The sequence below is a fragment of the Pocillopora verrucosa genome, chromosome 6, assembly GCF_036669915.1.
Source record: "Pocillopora verrucosa isolate sample1 chromosome 6, ASM3666991v2, whole genome shotgun sequence".
In the NCBI taxonomy this organism is placed as follows: Eukaryota; Metazoa; Cnidaria; class Anthozoa; order Scleractinia; family Pocilloporidae; genus Pocillopora; species Pocillopora verrucosa.
The window spans coordinates 8,453,630-8,467,735 of NC_089317.1; the positions used below are offsets into that span (position 1 = coordinate 8,453,630).

General features: G+C 36.6%; 1 pseudogene; it reads left to right on the forward strand.

The window, feature by feature from the left end:
- Nucleotides 1-9,664: 9,664 nt before the first annotated feature.
- LOC136281840 (octopamine receptor beta-2R-like) lies at nt 9,665-10,738 on the forward strand (annotated as a pseudogene).
- Nucleotides 10,739-14,106: the final 3,368 nt, after the last annotated feature.

Sequence of the window (14,106 nt, forward strand, 5' to 3'; positions counted from 1 at the left end):
GTCTGAGAAATTTAGACATTTTATTCGATATTCTACCCGTAATTTCAAATCAACCTCGATCGTGCTGTGCGCTTGCCTGATTTGAAATTTGTTTGAGTGTTGATGGCTGGTGGAAAATTTTCAGTAACTACTTTAGAACTGTACACGTTGATACCTTATCTCTGACCACGCCATGCCGCGCCATTTGGTCTCATCAAGTGGAGATGATGACCAACTTTTTAAAAGACTTTTTCTGCTTTTGTGGCAAATGAACAGAGAAGACAAATCAATCGAGCGATATGATATACAAGTTTTGATTAGCGAGGACACTGAGGCATTACGGGTTTTGGACAACATTCGATTGATTCCCTTATTTGGTAAACAAATAGGATCTCCGGTGGTCGAAAATCAGCAGAACAAATGATGACAAGACACTGAAATGACGGTGAAAAAGACCACTAAGAGTAAAAAGCCTTTCTTCTGAACAGTCATATCGTGAAAAAGCTCAAGAAACGTGACATTTCAAGGAAAAAGATCTATTGAATAGAGGGAATACTTGAAAAGTGTGGGTGAGAAAATGTCCAAGGCCTTTGAAGGTAGAAAATCAAGATATGAGTAGTCATAACGGATGTAAAAAACCCAAACGTTGAAATGAATTTCATGACCACAGGAAAAAAAATTGTCACCAGAAGTGTGATTTAAAAATTCGTGTTGTTGTGTACATATCTAAAAGGTTAGACAATTTGAAACCCATTTGAGGAAGAACGAATTCCACCCGCATGTAAACTGAGGCGGTAGAAAGTTGTTTCACCAGAGTGATCGCATCGAAAAAATACCTCCATACATTGTTTTCGAAACAGGCGAAATTCCGGTGTTTCATCAATATTTACAAAATAAGCATTAACAGTTTGTGATTTGATCTTAGACCTTAATTTCGTTAAAAATGCAAGAGGGCAAAAATATGTGTTATCGGTAGGATCATGAACATATTTTTTTGAAAAGTGGTGAATGATCGGGCAAATTTGACGTCTACCTTTGAAAGCAACTGGCGTCTGGTGCAATAAATTTGAAAATCAATGGCAGTGTTGAGTCGAAACACATTATTCTGAATTGTGCTAAGCCGTAAGTTTTGTGGCCTATTTTTGCGAATTAGCTCTAAAAATGTTATCTAAAAATATAAAATCAGGTTGTGATGAAGGGAATATCTTACCGTGAAATCTGCATATCTCCTGAATTTGTTGAATAAAGACGAAACTTCCCGTTTTTTTACGTAAACGGGAACTTTATGTAGAGACAAGAACGAGATAAGATAAGATGAAGCAAACTTAGTGGAAAAAAAAATGTTGTACCATTCATGGATATCTTGAATATGAAAGTGATCTTCGCAGTGATGGATGTCTTGTGGAGATGCTTAATATAGCAGAAACTGAGATCACTCAAGGGCGTTAAAATCTATTGAATATCTTCCTCAAAGGTTGGATTTGCATTAAGCATTTCATTTCCTGGGGTGTTGCTAAAGCGTATTCATATCGTGGCCATAAAAACGAATAGGACGAGCTTAAAGATTAATATCATGGAATTCTTTTAAAGTAAAAGTTTTTCTTCTTCTGTTTATATGGAGGCGGTTTTAGATCAATTTATGCTGTTCTCGCATTTCCCCCGGTGACAAAACATGCGCCAAAAATGGGACCGCTTCAAGTTGTTTAAAACGATGCACGAAAGCTTGTAGTGTAAAGCAAAATTGCAGATGGGAGTTTGGAGAGAATGAAACCTGTGAAAAATACTTGCACAGAAGGCAGTGCGTAAGTAACGGCCAGGTGATCCCACATTAAATGCATATTTTTCTTATTTTGAAATTTCCTGGATATCAACACTGAGAAATTCTGTGAGTAGTCATTATCCCCAGGTAAAGTTTGGGACTTAAAATCGTACACAAGTTAAATTATTTGAGCCTACTATGATGATGTCTGCATCGATGCACTTTTGTCTCGATGTGGAAAATAACCTATTTAGAAAACCATAAGGCGGAGTTATCGTCGACGGTCTAACTCGGTATTATATGAACTCTAAAAAGTGTAAATTCGGCAATTCATTAATGAAACAATCAGAGCCTCGTAAGCCTTTTTTTTTGGAGTTTTGGATTCGAGCTTTTTTTGTTGCACCATAATAGAATCAATGAAGTTTTTGAGAAGCCTTGTCAATCTCACCCTTTCTTCTTACTCTTCTATGCATATGTTAGTTTTTTTGACGCAGAGACTGGGCCTGCGTGGCTACTCCGTCCAGTGTTTTTGAAAAGTTGTAATGTTTTTCAGTATTATCGTTTAGGACTTCAGTATATCAATGGTGAAAGCTAAACGAAAACTGAAAAAGTGTACAATGAAAAACTGAATATAATGTGATAATGCTGAACTAAACCGTAACACATTGATAGCGCTAGCAACAACCTGCTTCATCAATAATTGCGTTATCGTTCTAATGAAAATCGTTCTTCATTTCTTTAAACGTTCCCTTCTGTAGAAAATATCATCGATTGTGGTATGTGAATAGACGTGTTCATTCATGCTTTCAACTGCACTTATCCCCGGACATAAACAGTGTAAGAAGTACCACATAAATTTACACTTCGTTATCTAATAGGTAAGGGGACTCTCCAAATTCATTTACAACTGATCATAAGTAGCCGTATTGCTTTTATCAGTTCGGAAGCGTTGTTGTATGGAAAGGAATGAAGAAACCCAGCGTTATGGCAGCCCGAACGTAATTTATAGATGAGATTTTGAAACTCAGGGTTGAGTCAGAGGGTAGAAATGTCGATGCAGAATTTGCAAGTTATTGTCAAATTTTCGAAATGAAGATAACCGGCTGTGAATTCTCTTGTTTTTTACCTTTTTAAGACTATACGACGTCGATGTCAGTGAAATTTAGTTATAATTTATTATCTAGCTCAGTTTGCTCTTAAAATTAAATACAGCGGCAAAGCTTTATTTGGTCAGAATTAGGGACAATTTCCATTTCTATTAGATAGGTTTTAACCCTCTGATTGATTTGAATTAATTTATATAAGTTATTTAACGTTATGAGCAACTCAGCCTTCGTTTATCGAGCAAAAAGTAAGACAAAAAAAAAGATTACAAATTAAAGGGTCGAAAATTGAGCCGAATCATTTTTTAAATACGAATGAGCATATTTGATTCTTAATTGGTCAATAAATAAGCTAGTATAAAAACTGAAATCATCAACAGTTTTAGTAAAATTTTAGGTTTACACAGTCTTGATAACAACGTAGATATTAAGAAAAATGTTTTTTCGTCTTGTCACGAGCGTGGGACAAAGAAAAAATTCTGAGTCCCCATGAGGAATAGGAGTAGGAAAACAGATATTATCCGACAAATATCCGCTGAAGACGAAGGCAGTCAAAAGAAAATTTCACGTTTGTTTTTGTTTTTTTTTTTTTGTTCCTTTAGTCTGTTTTTTCATGGGGAAAAACTCAGTTTTAGTTATCCGCGGAGAGAAATCTGACATGGAAAGGACAGGTGTATATATGAACCACTTTCAAGCCTTTTGCGCAGGCAACACGCGATTAGATATTTTACGCACCTCAAGCGGTAGTCATGTAGCCGGTGGTGCCATTAGAGACACTAGAAACATTATTTATATGTTCTTTTCTCTTTAAGACTTATTGAATACTGACACCGATAAGCTTTGTAGGGGTCACTCTTTCTGGCCAGAAGTTGGAACTGGAAGCCTATTAAAGTTGTTCTCTTTGAAGAAATGGATCCGAGCCAAATGTGTCGTGATAAAAATGGTGGATAATTCTCTTAGACAGAGTGCGTACAATAAAAAAAAAAAAAACACAATGCCGATCTGAGGGATATTACCAATGAGGATCGACATGGAAAAGACAGCGATATAAAATGAGCCAATAACAGTGAGCGAGCCAGCTGCTAATAATTCACGGTGTGCGTTATCAATTTACGGCATCGCTGACTGTTCTATCATCGTCCGGGTTTACAATTGGATCTTATTTCTCCAACCATCCCTCGCATAGAAGATCTTTGTCTTTTCCGTTGGAAAAATGGGAATAATTTCCATTAGAATTGTCCTAAAAACATATCAGTAGCTAAAGACACACTTTAGAAGGCCACAGTTTGGCACCTGAAAGGTAAGAAAACAAATTCAAATTTGAAAGAATTCATACCAGCATGTGTTCACATTTAAAAGCATAACTTGTTATGTTAGTAAAGAAGCTTTTAAAAACTCCAGTGTACAGTTTGATTTGAAACACGGCACAGAAAACTCAGTATGTTACAAATTTTCTCGTCATTATCAAAGAGACGTAGAGGCACAAAATATGAGAAACAGCAGCTTATGATTATCATTCGGCTAAGTTTGCGCTTGGAAGGAAGTAGAGTGACAAGGCTTCGTTTTGACGATAATAGTGATTCTTCTTTCAATTTTAGCAGGCAGGTGTAATATCTTTAGTTGGAATTAAACAAGTAAATTTAAAGGTGATCTATCATTAGATATAATTTCCTTTTGCTCTGCGGATATTTATTTTACCGCTCGGAACAAAAAAATAAGAAAAAAGTAAACAATCAAGAAAAAGGCGAGCAACTCGAAAAAACAAAACGAAAGCGAAAAAAGCTGAGCGAGATAAACTGAGCCGCTTTCTTTCAAAAGGACCTTTCAAAATATTTGTTCTTCATAGTGATCAATTAAGAAGCTAATTTGAATAATTTTTATAATCGTAGGTAAATGCATATGTATTTAATTTAAAGAAAAGGTTGCCAGTTTTGCACTGATCACAGTCAGAAAAATGTTTGCTAGATTTTAGTAGCGATTTCTTGGGAAATATGGAAGGATCGAGGGTTAATTAGATCAAGCAGACGAAGCAGTTTTCTAAACGATGAGGAACCAGCGTCATTAAGGTGGGATTTTGGTGGTAGTTTTAAGTTAATTCCATCTTGAAAAGATGGCTTTATTCTCTTCCTCTTACCTAGCCTGTGTCGAGAATGATTCAGCAAAAAAGGTCTCAGAGGCAGATGACCACTGCTCTTCAGTTCATTAACATCTAATGAGATTTAATTGAGACAAATCACGATGCGTCGGAAGGTTTTTCAAGCGGATTCTGTATTTTTGACCGCATTTTTCAAATGCCAACACGGTCACAGAGTGGTCGGCCCGAGAATATGATAGCGGAGAGGCAGGATGCTTAGCTTGTCACATACGAACGAACTTAGTAAAGGCGCGGGTACTGGGATCTTTTGTAATGACCCATGCTCGTGTCAAATGACATCTTTCATCACCATGTAACATCTTTTTTTTTTTAAGCGAACGACCATAGATGTGTTTTGTTCCTCATCTCTAGCTCGCGCTTCCGTCAAAGGAATCAAGTTGATACATGAGCTGGTAACTAAGTAAAAAGGACGAAAGTAAAAAAAAAGAAGAAGAAGAAGAAAGAAAAATTATGTGGGGGGGGGGGGGGGGGGGCAATTATTAACTATACTCTTAACGAACATTTTGGTTCTTGTTCCTGCAAATTCGTTAAATCGAGGTTTTCGATATAACGAACCCTCGTTTTGCGGTTTAATTTCTTTTAGGAGACCAGATCTTTAATTTGTCCCGTGCTTGTGACATAATGAATTCAATATCTTCCTGACCTACTCGACAGAAGACAAATTCTCCTGCTTCTTTTTGTATTTGAAGATATATTTGGAGCCAGTTAAAGTTTTTACTGTATTGAGGCATTTTGTATTAACTTACACGTTTTGTAATAATGGTTGCGGCATCTTTTCATTAACTTATGGATTTCATAAGTATCGATAGAGTTATCGATGGCTTTATACCTTTGTGTGTTTATAATAAAAAAACAAATTCCATGGAAAGCCGGATCGTATCCAGAGTGACCTAGAATTTCATGGGCATCCATAGAATTTCTGAGGGAAAAAGAAGAATTCGAAATAGACTTACACTGTAAGTTTGTTCCAGGCGCATTGAAGGTTACTTTGGGCAACGATGACAATAGTGTTGCATTCCAAGGTACTATGGAATCCATAAGAGGGAAAACTTTAGCTGTTCAGGCGCATTGAAGGTTACTTTCTTGACAATGTAATTAAGGGGGAAAACACGCAACAGCGTCAGGAAAAAGCAAAGTACTACAACTGAAAGCTGAAAGAACGAAATATGGACCAGGAAATACCTCGTAACTCTTTTACAACAGAGTATATACATACCAGGAGACGTCAAAGTTCGCAATTTGCAATAGTTTACAAACTAAAATAGTAAGGCAGGTCGAATTCAACACTTTTGCCCTTTAGTTTTTTTTTATTCTTAATACAGAATCTGAAGGTGAAATGTTAGGTAAAATCCGACCGAATTGTGGATCATAAAGCGCACAAGTTATCTCATATGACTATTAGAAAACAAACTGCTCAAGGCGTGAGTTTTATGCGGAATGAACGACGGCCTAATTCTCGGGAACATGGTGATTGCTCAGGGTGACAGCGCTGTAAAACTCAGGTGCTGTGAATGATGTGACCCTAACGTTCGATGCATCGGAAAGGATACCAGAGCAAGCTCTTGTTGTTTATATAAAGGGCGGACGATGTTTCTTCTGAGGCTTGCTTCACTGCGGGAGATCGCCATGATGAGCAAACACGATGGACCATAGTATGACCATAGACGCTCTGACGCCGTCGTAATTTGTATGAATTTTAACAGTTATACTATAATAATGAGTTTGACTATATTTTCATCATTCATGTTTTGTTTCTGTTTGTCACCAAACTATATCTGCTATACGTATGTTAGCTGTGTTTGAGTTTTATTATCGTACGTAAACTAATTGATCTATTGAGCGCCAAAACTTTCAAAACTCGGAGAGTCCATTTCTTTTTCTCTTTGGTGATTTTAGTCTTTGCTAAAGTTATAATAACGTCTATCAAGGCGCTTGGCATGTTCACAAACCCTTGCTTGGTTCTTCTGTTGCTACTTGCCAGCCCTCTTAGCAAAAAAAGCTAGAGGGGAATTCGGAAAATGGTCAGACATTGTGCAAATCGGCAGATGACGTGACAGCTTTAGCCCAGCTCCGTGTTTTGTAACCTGATAACGCGCTCGTTAAAACCGATGATAGCGCGAGTTATATCCGTACTTTATTATGATATAAAACGGGGAGGCAGTTACAAAAAATGTTTCATTATTACAAGATCCCGCAGAGCAACGACACGGTATCACATTTAAGACTTCATCCAAATAAGATTTTAAAACAATGAAGGTGAAAATGAAACTCTCGAGGGAAAAATAAACACAATCTTTCAGCACAGCGGTAGTCTACGACAGATTCGAACCACTGACGACTGAATAATGAAGACTCATTGAGAGAGAATCAAAAACGTAGCAATCCCACCAAAGCCACTCGCTATATATTCAGTCGATCTTCGCGTTATCATTCTAAAATATTGCCTTGTATATCAGGATATAAAATATTCTACGTTATTGGATGCTTTCGACAGGAACCTTTATCATTACTGGTATATTATTGTATGTGTTTAGACGTATTTTCACTCCACTTGTGCCTTGGCATATATAGCTCAAAAAGTGCTTTAGCAGGCAATAACTCGGCAAAACGTAAGTAAACTTGCATTTTCAAATATTCTAAACGTATCCTTTTTGCAGAGCTTAAAATTTACCATTTTTTTTCCAATTTTATATAAACACACGAAGCTTTGAACAGCTTGTAGCTGGCACAGCTGCCATATGAAGCTAGTGTGGCTTACCATTCATATGAGTTTTTTGGATTGGTAGAGAGCATCGGTGCGCATAATTTGCCTATAGTTTTAGGTTTGATTCACCATAAGCACTCATAATTTTTTTTTTTACCTAACCTCGTGAAAGGTCGAAAAAAATATCTCCTCGATTCGAAATTTTTTTTTGTATTTAAAAGCCCATTCGTGCTTTGTTTTCATAGAAGAATAAATTAAGGATTGACAGTGTGACTTGAAATACGGCAAAGAGAAATTATTTATTAATAACGCATCGCCATGACATGTAGCGGTACCAACACAAGGAAACATCTGATATGCTTTATTCGGCAGAGTTTGTTCTTAATTGGAAGAAAATACAGTGTTGGAGCTGTGGCTGGTCAGAATCAGCGACGGTTCTTATTTTCATATGACAAGTTTTTAAGCCTCCGATTTACATTATGAATTCTTTTGCTGTTCTGTGTGCTTAGGACTCTGCCATTTGCTCAGCGAATATCCATTTTACAGCTGGAAAGACAAAACGATGAAATTAAGAGATCCTCGCAGCTAAGACAGACTGAAACGAGTAAAGAGGACCTGAAAAATTCAGGCCCGTACGGGATTTGAACCCATGACCTCGATACCGGTGCAGTGCTTACCAATTGAGCTAACAAGCCAACTGGGAGCTGGTCAATGAATTGTTCTTAGCTGCGAGGATCTCTTAATTTCATCTCTCCACCGCAGTGCAAATATTAGCTCAATTGGTAGAGCGCTGCACCGGTATCGCAGAGGTCATGGGTTCAAATCCCGTACGGGCTGAACTTTTTTTCATTTACAACTACTTTCAGTAGTGTTCTTAGCTGCGAGGATCTCTTAATTTCATCTCTCCACCGCAGTGCAAATATATGAATTTTCATATATCTAAAATCTTACGACAAAACGATTCTAACAAAACAAAGAAACAAGAAATAAAGAGAAAATCGAGAACAAGAAAAAAAACTTTTATCGCAACTGTTTTTGAAATACGCATGTATATGTTTGTTTTTCATATTTAACAATTACAGATATGACGGAGATAATTCAGAACTTAGCAATTATATTTTTCATATTTAACAATTAAAGATGTGACGGAGATAATTCGTAACTAAGCAATTAAACCTCTTAGCATTTATGTTTATATCAAATTTCTTTGCTCTTATGCATTCATTTTGCCCTAGGTGGTGTAAACACAGTAATCGTTAATTTTCTAAGGTATGGTCTCGGCCATTTGAGTTAAATGGTAAAACAGGTAAACTTTTTTTTCTGAATTTGTCCAAAACGGTATTGATTTTAAAACTGAAACTGAGCTCGTACTTAGTGCTAATCATCATAGTTTAAATATGTATAACATCTCAGCAGGCAAGTTGATGTTTATCGAGAAAACAATGAACAAACCCTTAAAAAACCCCTGACAATCAACTATTGCGTATTTTGTTTACATTTCGTTTTTTCTAGCAAAGCAAGTTTAAGAGAGATATAATGTATACGAGTATGATAGATTGCTGTCTTATGAAAAATATACCGAAGAAAACTATCGATTGTGGGTGTTATCGTGCAAAAGATATCAATCACCTTTAACTGGCCTTTGTAAAGAAGTCTTCAAACATGGCAAATATATCAGGTTTCTCCACCTCCTGAAAACCGTAAAAGCATAAGCTTTTTACTCAATATCAGTATTTCAATTTACCAAATCAATTTGAAATCTTTTAATTGATCTCACTTACGAAATTCCCACTGACATTTGTTGAAATTTTCTTTCAATCTCAGTTTTTGTATTCCAAATAATCTGAGTCTCTCGTTACTCACATGATGCGTAATAGTATATCTTTCTCTAGCATTGTTTCATTTTTACACTTTTGCTCTCTTTCAGTGTTTTCGTCATCCCATGTTGTTCATCGTAATAAATCATGAATGACAGCAATGCAACCTCAAAGTTTCCTCAAAAACACTCCGACTTTGGACTCAAGACCTTGAGTAAATTTCTTCCAATTGCCATAATAATAGTTCTGGCTAATGGACTCGTGTTTGTCTTGTTTTACCGATGTCGTCGACTTCGCACCTCTTCTAACTACGTGCTTCTCAGTTTGGCAATTTGTGACTTCAGTATTGGCGCTATCGCTATTCCATACTTCATTGTTCATATTTTGGCATTTCGCCGCCACAAATGAATGATGGGGTTTACGCCTCGCATACATTACTAGTTATTTCAGGTGCTTATCACATACTCTTTATTACTGGGCTCAAGTACATGGCAACTGTCAGTCCACTGAAACACCACTTGGTGACCAAGAGCTTGGTTTTGAAAATTGTGTTCGGCATTTGGATCACTTCTACTGTTTTTGCTATCATTCCTGTCGTTTTGCATAATGCTGAGGTATCTGCACGTTGGGAAGTTATTCATACTGCAGTTTGCCTTGTTGCAGTGTTCCTTTTCCCGTACATATTTATGATTTATGCATACATAGCCATGTTCAGTGCAATTACTAAAAGGCAACGACCATCGTTGATTAAGAATAAAAACTCGCGGGAGCAGAAGAAAAAAAAAAGTGACAGGAAGTGTATCTTGGTTTTCGCAACCATGGCGATCATATTTGCCTGTTGGTTCCCTTATTTTATGGTCATGCTTTTATTCCAAATAGGACTAAAAGATTTGCTTAGCGTCATTGAAGCTGTTATGGTCATTCGATATATCACATCTTTGGCCAACCCTCTTCTCTACACGTTTTTCAAACGCGACTTCTGGTCCGCCTTTCAGAATCTGTTGCAAAACAAGGAAAAGGTCAGGTTCTACTTCTCAAAAAAGTCAAACAGGGTCTCTTAGTCTTACGAGCCGACGACTAAGATCCAGATCAAGCGTCAACAGCAGAAGGTTAACGACGCTCGAAGGAGAAGGACAAGAACCGAGAATGATTCCCAATAGGAACGTGACCTTTGGGGAAGAGACGCTTTCTTACAAGCCGTGTTTAACTGCTTGCAGGTGATGGACACTCCACTGAGAAAGGTTTTTTTTGCCTAAGAAAACAGCACAAAGTCATAGATAAGTTGGACTGAACACTCCGCGGGTATTGGATTAAGTTTAGCTCATTAAACCAATCACATTGCAAAAATAGGACCGGCGTAGCACCTCAAAAGCACGTACAATTTATTTACCAGTGATAGAGCATTCTTTTAACATTACTTTTTTTGTTTGGTATATTATTATTTTCTTTAAGTGATACAGAATTTACTGACGTATTGCACCACAACTCAAAAGCATTTTATTAATAGGTATAGGTTCGCTAATTTTAGTCTTTTACATGTTTTGTGAAAAGTTATAGTAATCGTTTGAAATTAGATTTAAAATAGGTATTCTTATGCTGGTGAGTTTTGAACTGTTTTCATGGGTGGTAAAGAATTTGACGATTGACAGCGCCATTTTGAATCGTGTTTAACAACTTAGCCTCTTTACTGTGAGGAAATGAGTCCCACCCTGCATTTTCCCGTCTCTTAGCGATTTGTTTGAATAATTAGGAAATGGAAACTCAATACAAAGAATGGTTTTTGACGATAACTAGAGCAGGGTCTATTTGTGAGCTGACGTTGTGGTTTTTTTTTTTTCGGCCAATTTTTTTAAAATAGCGGCGTCGAGTTTTAGGCATTTTTGAGCGCACAATTCTTTTCCAAAGCTCAAGTTTTTCTTTAGAAACCTAATACGCGGTGAGTGGTAAATTTTTCCACTGTGAACAAAAGGAGCGGAAAAATATGGTCTTTCTAATTCACCTTTGCTCCTTTTTTTTATGATGAGTAGTAGTGTGCAACTAATAATTTTATTTTCCAACTGCATAAAGTAGAGTACATATAACGCGCGATTAGATTATAATAAATTCCGCGATATTATACGGTTACTTGGACAATTAGTTATTTTGTACTGTTTAAAAAAAAAAACTGTTTGATAAGTTTGGTAGACTTGCCTTCTCTGGTGCCGTATTTAACAACCGTACCATTTTTCTTGGTTCATAGCCCTCAGCTCCAAGTAACGGTAGTGATTCTTGCGAAGCGTCGTCGGCATGTGATTGAGTCGGACGATGAAAATGAGATGTAGTTTTGGAAATTCTCTTTTTGTAGGCTTAGAGCTCATACATGTCTTTGAGAGTTTGTCTCCTGGTAGATTCAAAGCTTTGTTACTTGTGGTAAATTATTCATCACTTTTCATCGATAAACGAACACTTTTCTTCTTGCAGTACTTTCAAATGTGCACGAGTTGAGAACAACGATCGAAAATAAAATTCAACTTTGAATCGTTTTGAAACCCTATGTGACAAGTTGACGTCTCATGGGCCAATCCGACGCGAGCATTAGGCAAGACCTGTCACAAACCGCTCCTTTGTTTGTTTCGCTTTTCCCGCCTTATGAGAATTGCATAAAAATTAAAGCAGTTGGATAATAAATATCTTATGAGACGTTTTGGTGCGCAGTATCACTGAGTATTTTAGTTTTTTTTTTTGTATTTTGACTCGCCCTGCGGAATAGTAAAAAAAAAGCACAACTCGTGAAATTACTCAGCGATACTACACACAAATACGTCTAAAAATATATATTTATTCTTGAATAATCTTACTGAAACGAAAGCAAAGTACCTGGACAGTTAGTCGGGATACCAGAGCTGTCTGGACTTTTAAAGCTTGTGATTAAAAGATTTACTATGAGATTTGTATGAATTACTTATAACCAGTTTACGTAGCATGCTTTATATGTATTGGATAATTGGACCTTTGTAAAGTATATCGAATTTATTGTAGGTATGATTAACACAGAGAACTGCAAAGCTGTTTAAAAAGCACTTTCTTTGTTTAATTTTCTTTCTAATGACTTAATCATAATAATAGGTAAAATGGTAGTATCAATAAAATTAATATAATTGATGATGCTGATAACACGCAATTATTGGATAAGGTTGAGCATTATATTTGACAGTTATTCGAAGAGTGTGCGTTGAACATGAGATGGTTCATAGCCAAAAAGGCGTGTCGCGCCGAGTTTCAGTTTTTGGCCTTTTCAATTTTTGGCAAAATGCAAAAAAACCATTACAGCCAATATTCAGCCATGTCAACCTCGCACTTGATCAATATCGCATCTATATCATGTGATAACCGAATTAGACCATTGTTTTTAGCAAAACAAGACTTTTCTTTCTGAGTTTGCAAATGTCTGATTTTAATCTAATTTAACCATAGTTTGTGATGACGTATAGAGTAATTACTCCAGAAATATCAGAGGATCTCAGTGGGTGATGGCTTTTACGGCTCACGAAAAAAAATTGGCCATTTTACGACTAGCCGTGGTTAACTCCAAATCAGACAAACTTACACATTCCAGAAAGGAAACATTACGGTTACCTTTTGTTACGAATAACGGTTAAAAATTCCTGAGGCGGCAAAATCGAGACACTTATCACTCATTCTTTAAACGTCATAAAGGATAACACGATCGTATTTGCACTTTTTTTCAAAGTTAAATTTGCACATTTCAAAGTTAAATTATCTCAGATGTTTTTTGGATGCAGATGATCCGCACACGATAAGCTCCGATCCTTACATGTCTTTCTAGCAGGGAAATAGCAACCACTTTTCAAGCCTTAATTCAGGACAACGTGTTTATTGCATAATTTCGAGACATGGACCCTGTTTTAACCCTTCTTTTTTTTGTTCATTGGAATATTCATGTTCTCCTAGAGCGTAAAGGTGGTCTTACAGGCGAAAAAAATGGCAGTGAAAAATATCGCTAAAAAAATTGGAGTTCAAACTTTAATTCAGAAACAGCGTTAGTCCGATGACAAGTAATGTGTTTTTCTCAAACTACAGAGGATCTTTCACTTGATCTGAAGGCCTTTTGACAAAGAGAAAATTAATTTATATTTAATTCCAACGGATTTTATATCTAAATTCAAATCTTGAATCGATTCAAATAAAGTACCACATTTTCTTGAGAAACTTACCCCACTTATTGTTTTGCAATGCTCAAGGGCATGCATGCAAGTTAACTCCAGTTGATTAAAAGGTCGCGTGTCGTTACTCTCGAACAAACCTATACTAGGTTGGATTCTTTCAAGAAAGTAAAGAGTGGATTGACCCCCCTCATATATCTCCTACTGAAATTTTCCCGTTCTGGGCCAGCCAGGATTCTAAAGAGGGTGCAGGGATAAATTTTCCGTATGGAAGCTCCTTGCCAATATTTAGGTAAAAGAACGTTTCAAAATAGTTGAAAATCTCAATTTTACAATTTCCCCTGATTCTTGTGGGTTTCAACTGAGTTGATATTGTGCATTGGCCACCGTAAAGAGTTTCAAAGCTGACGTTTCGAGCGTTAGCTC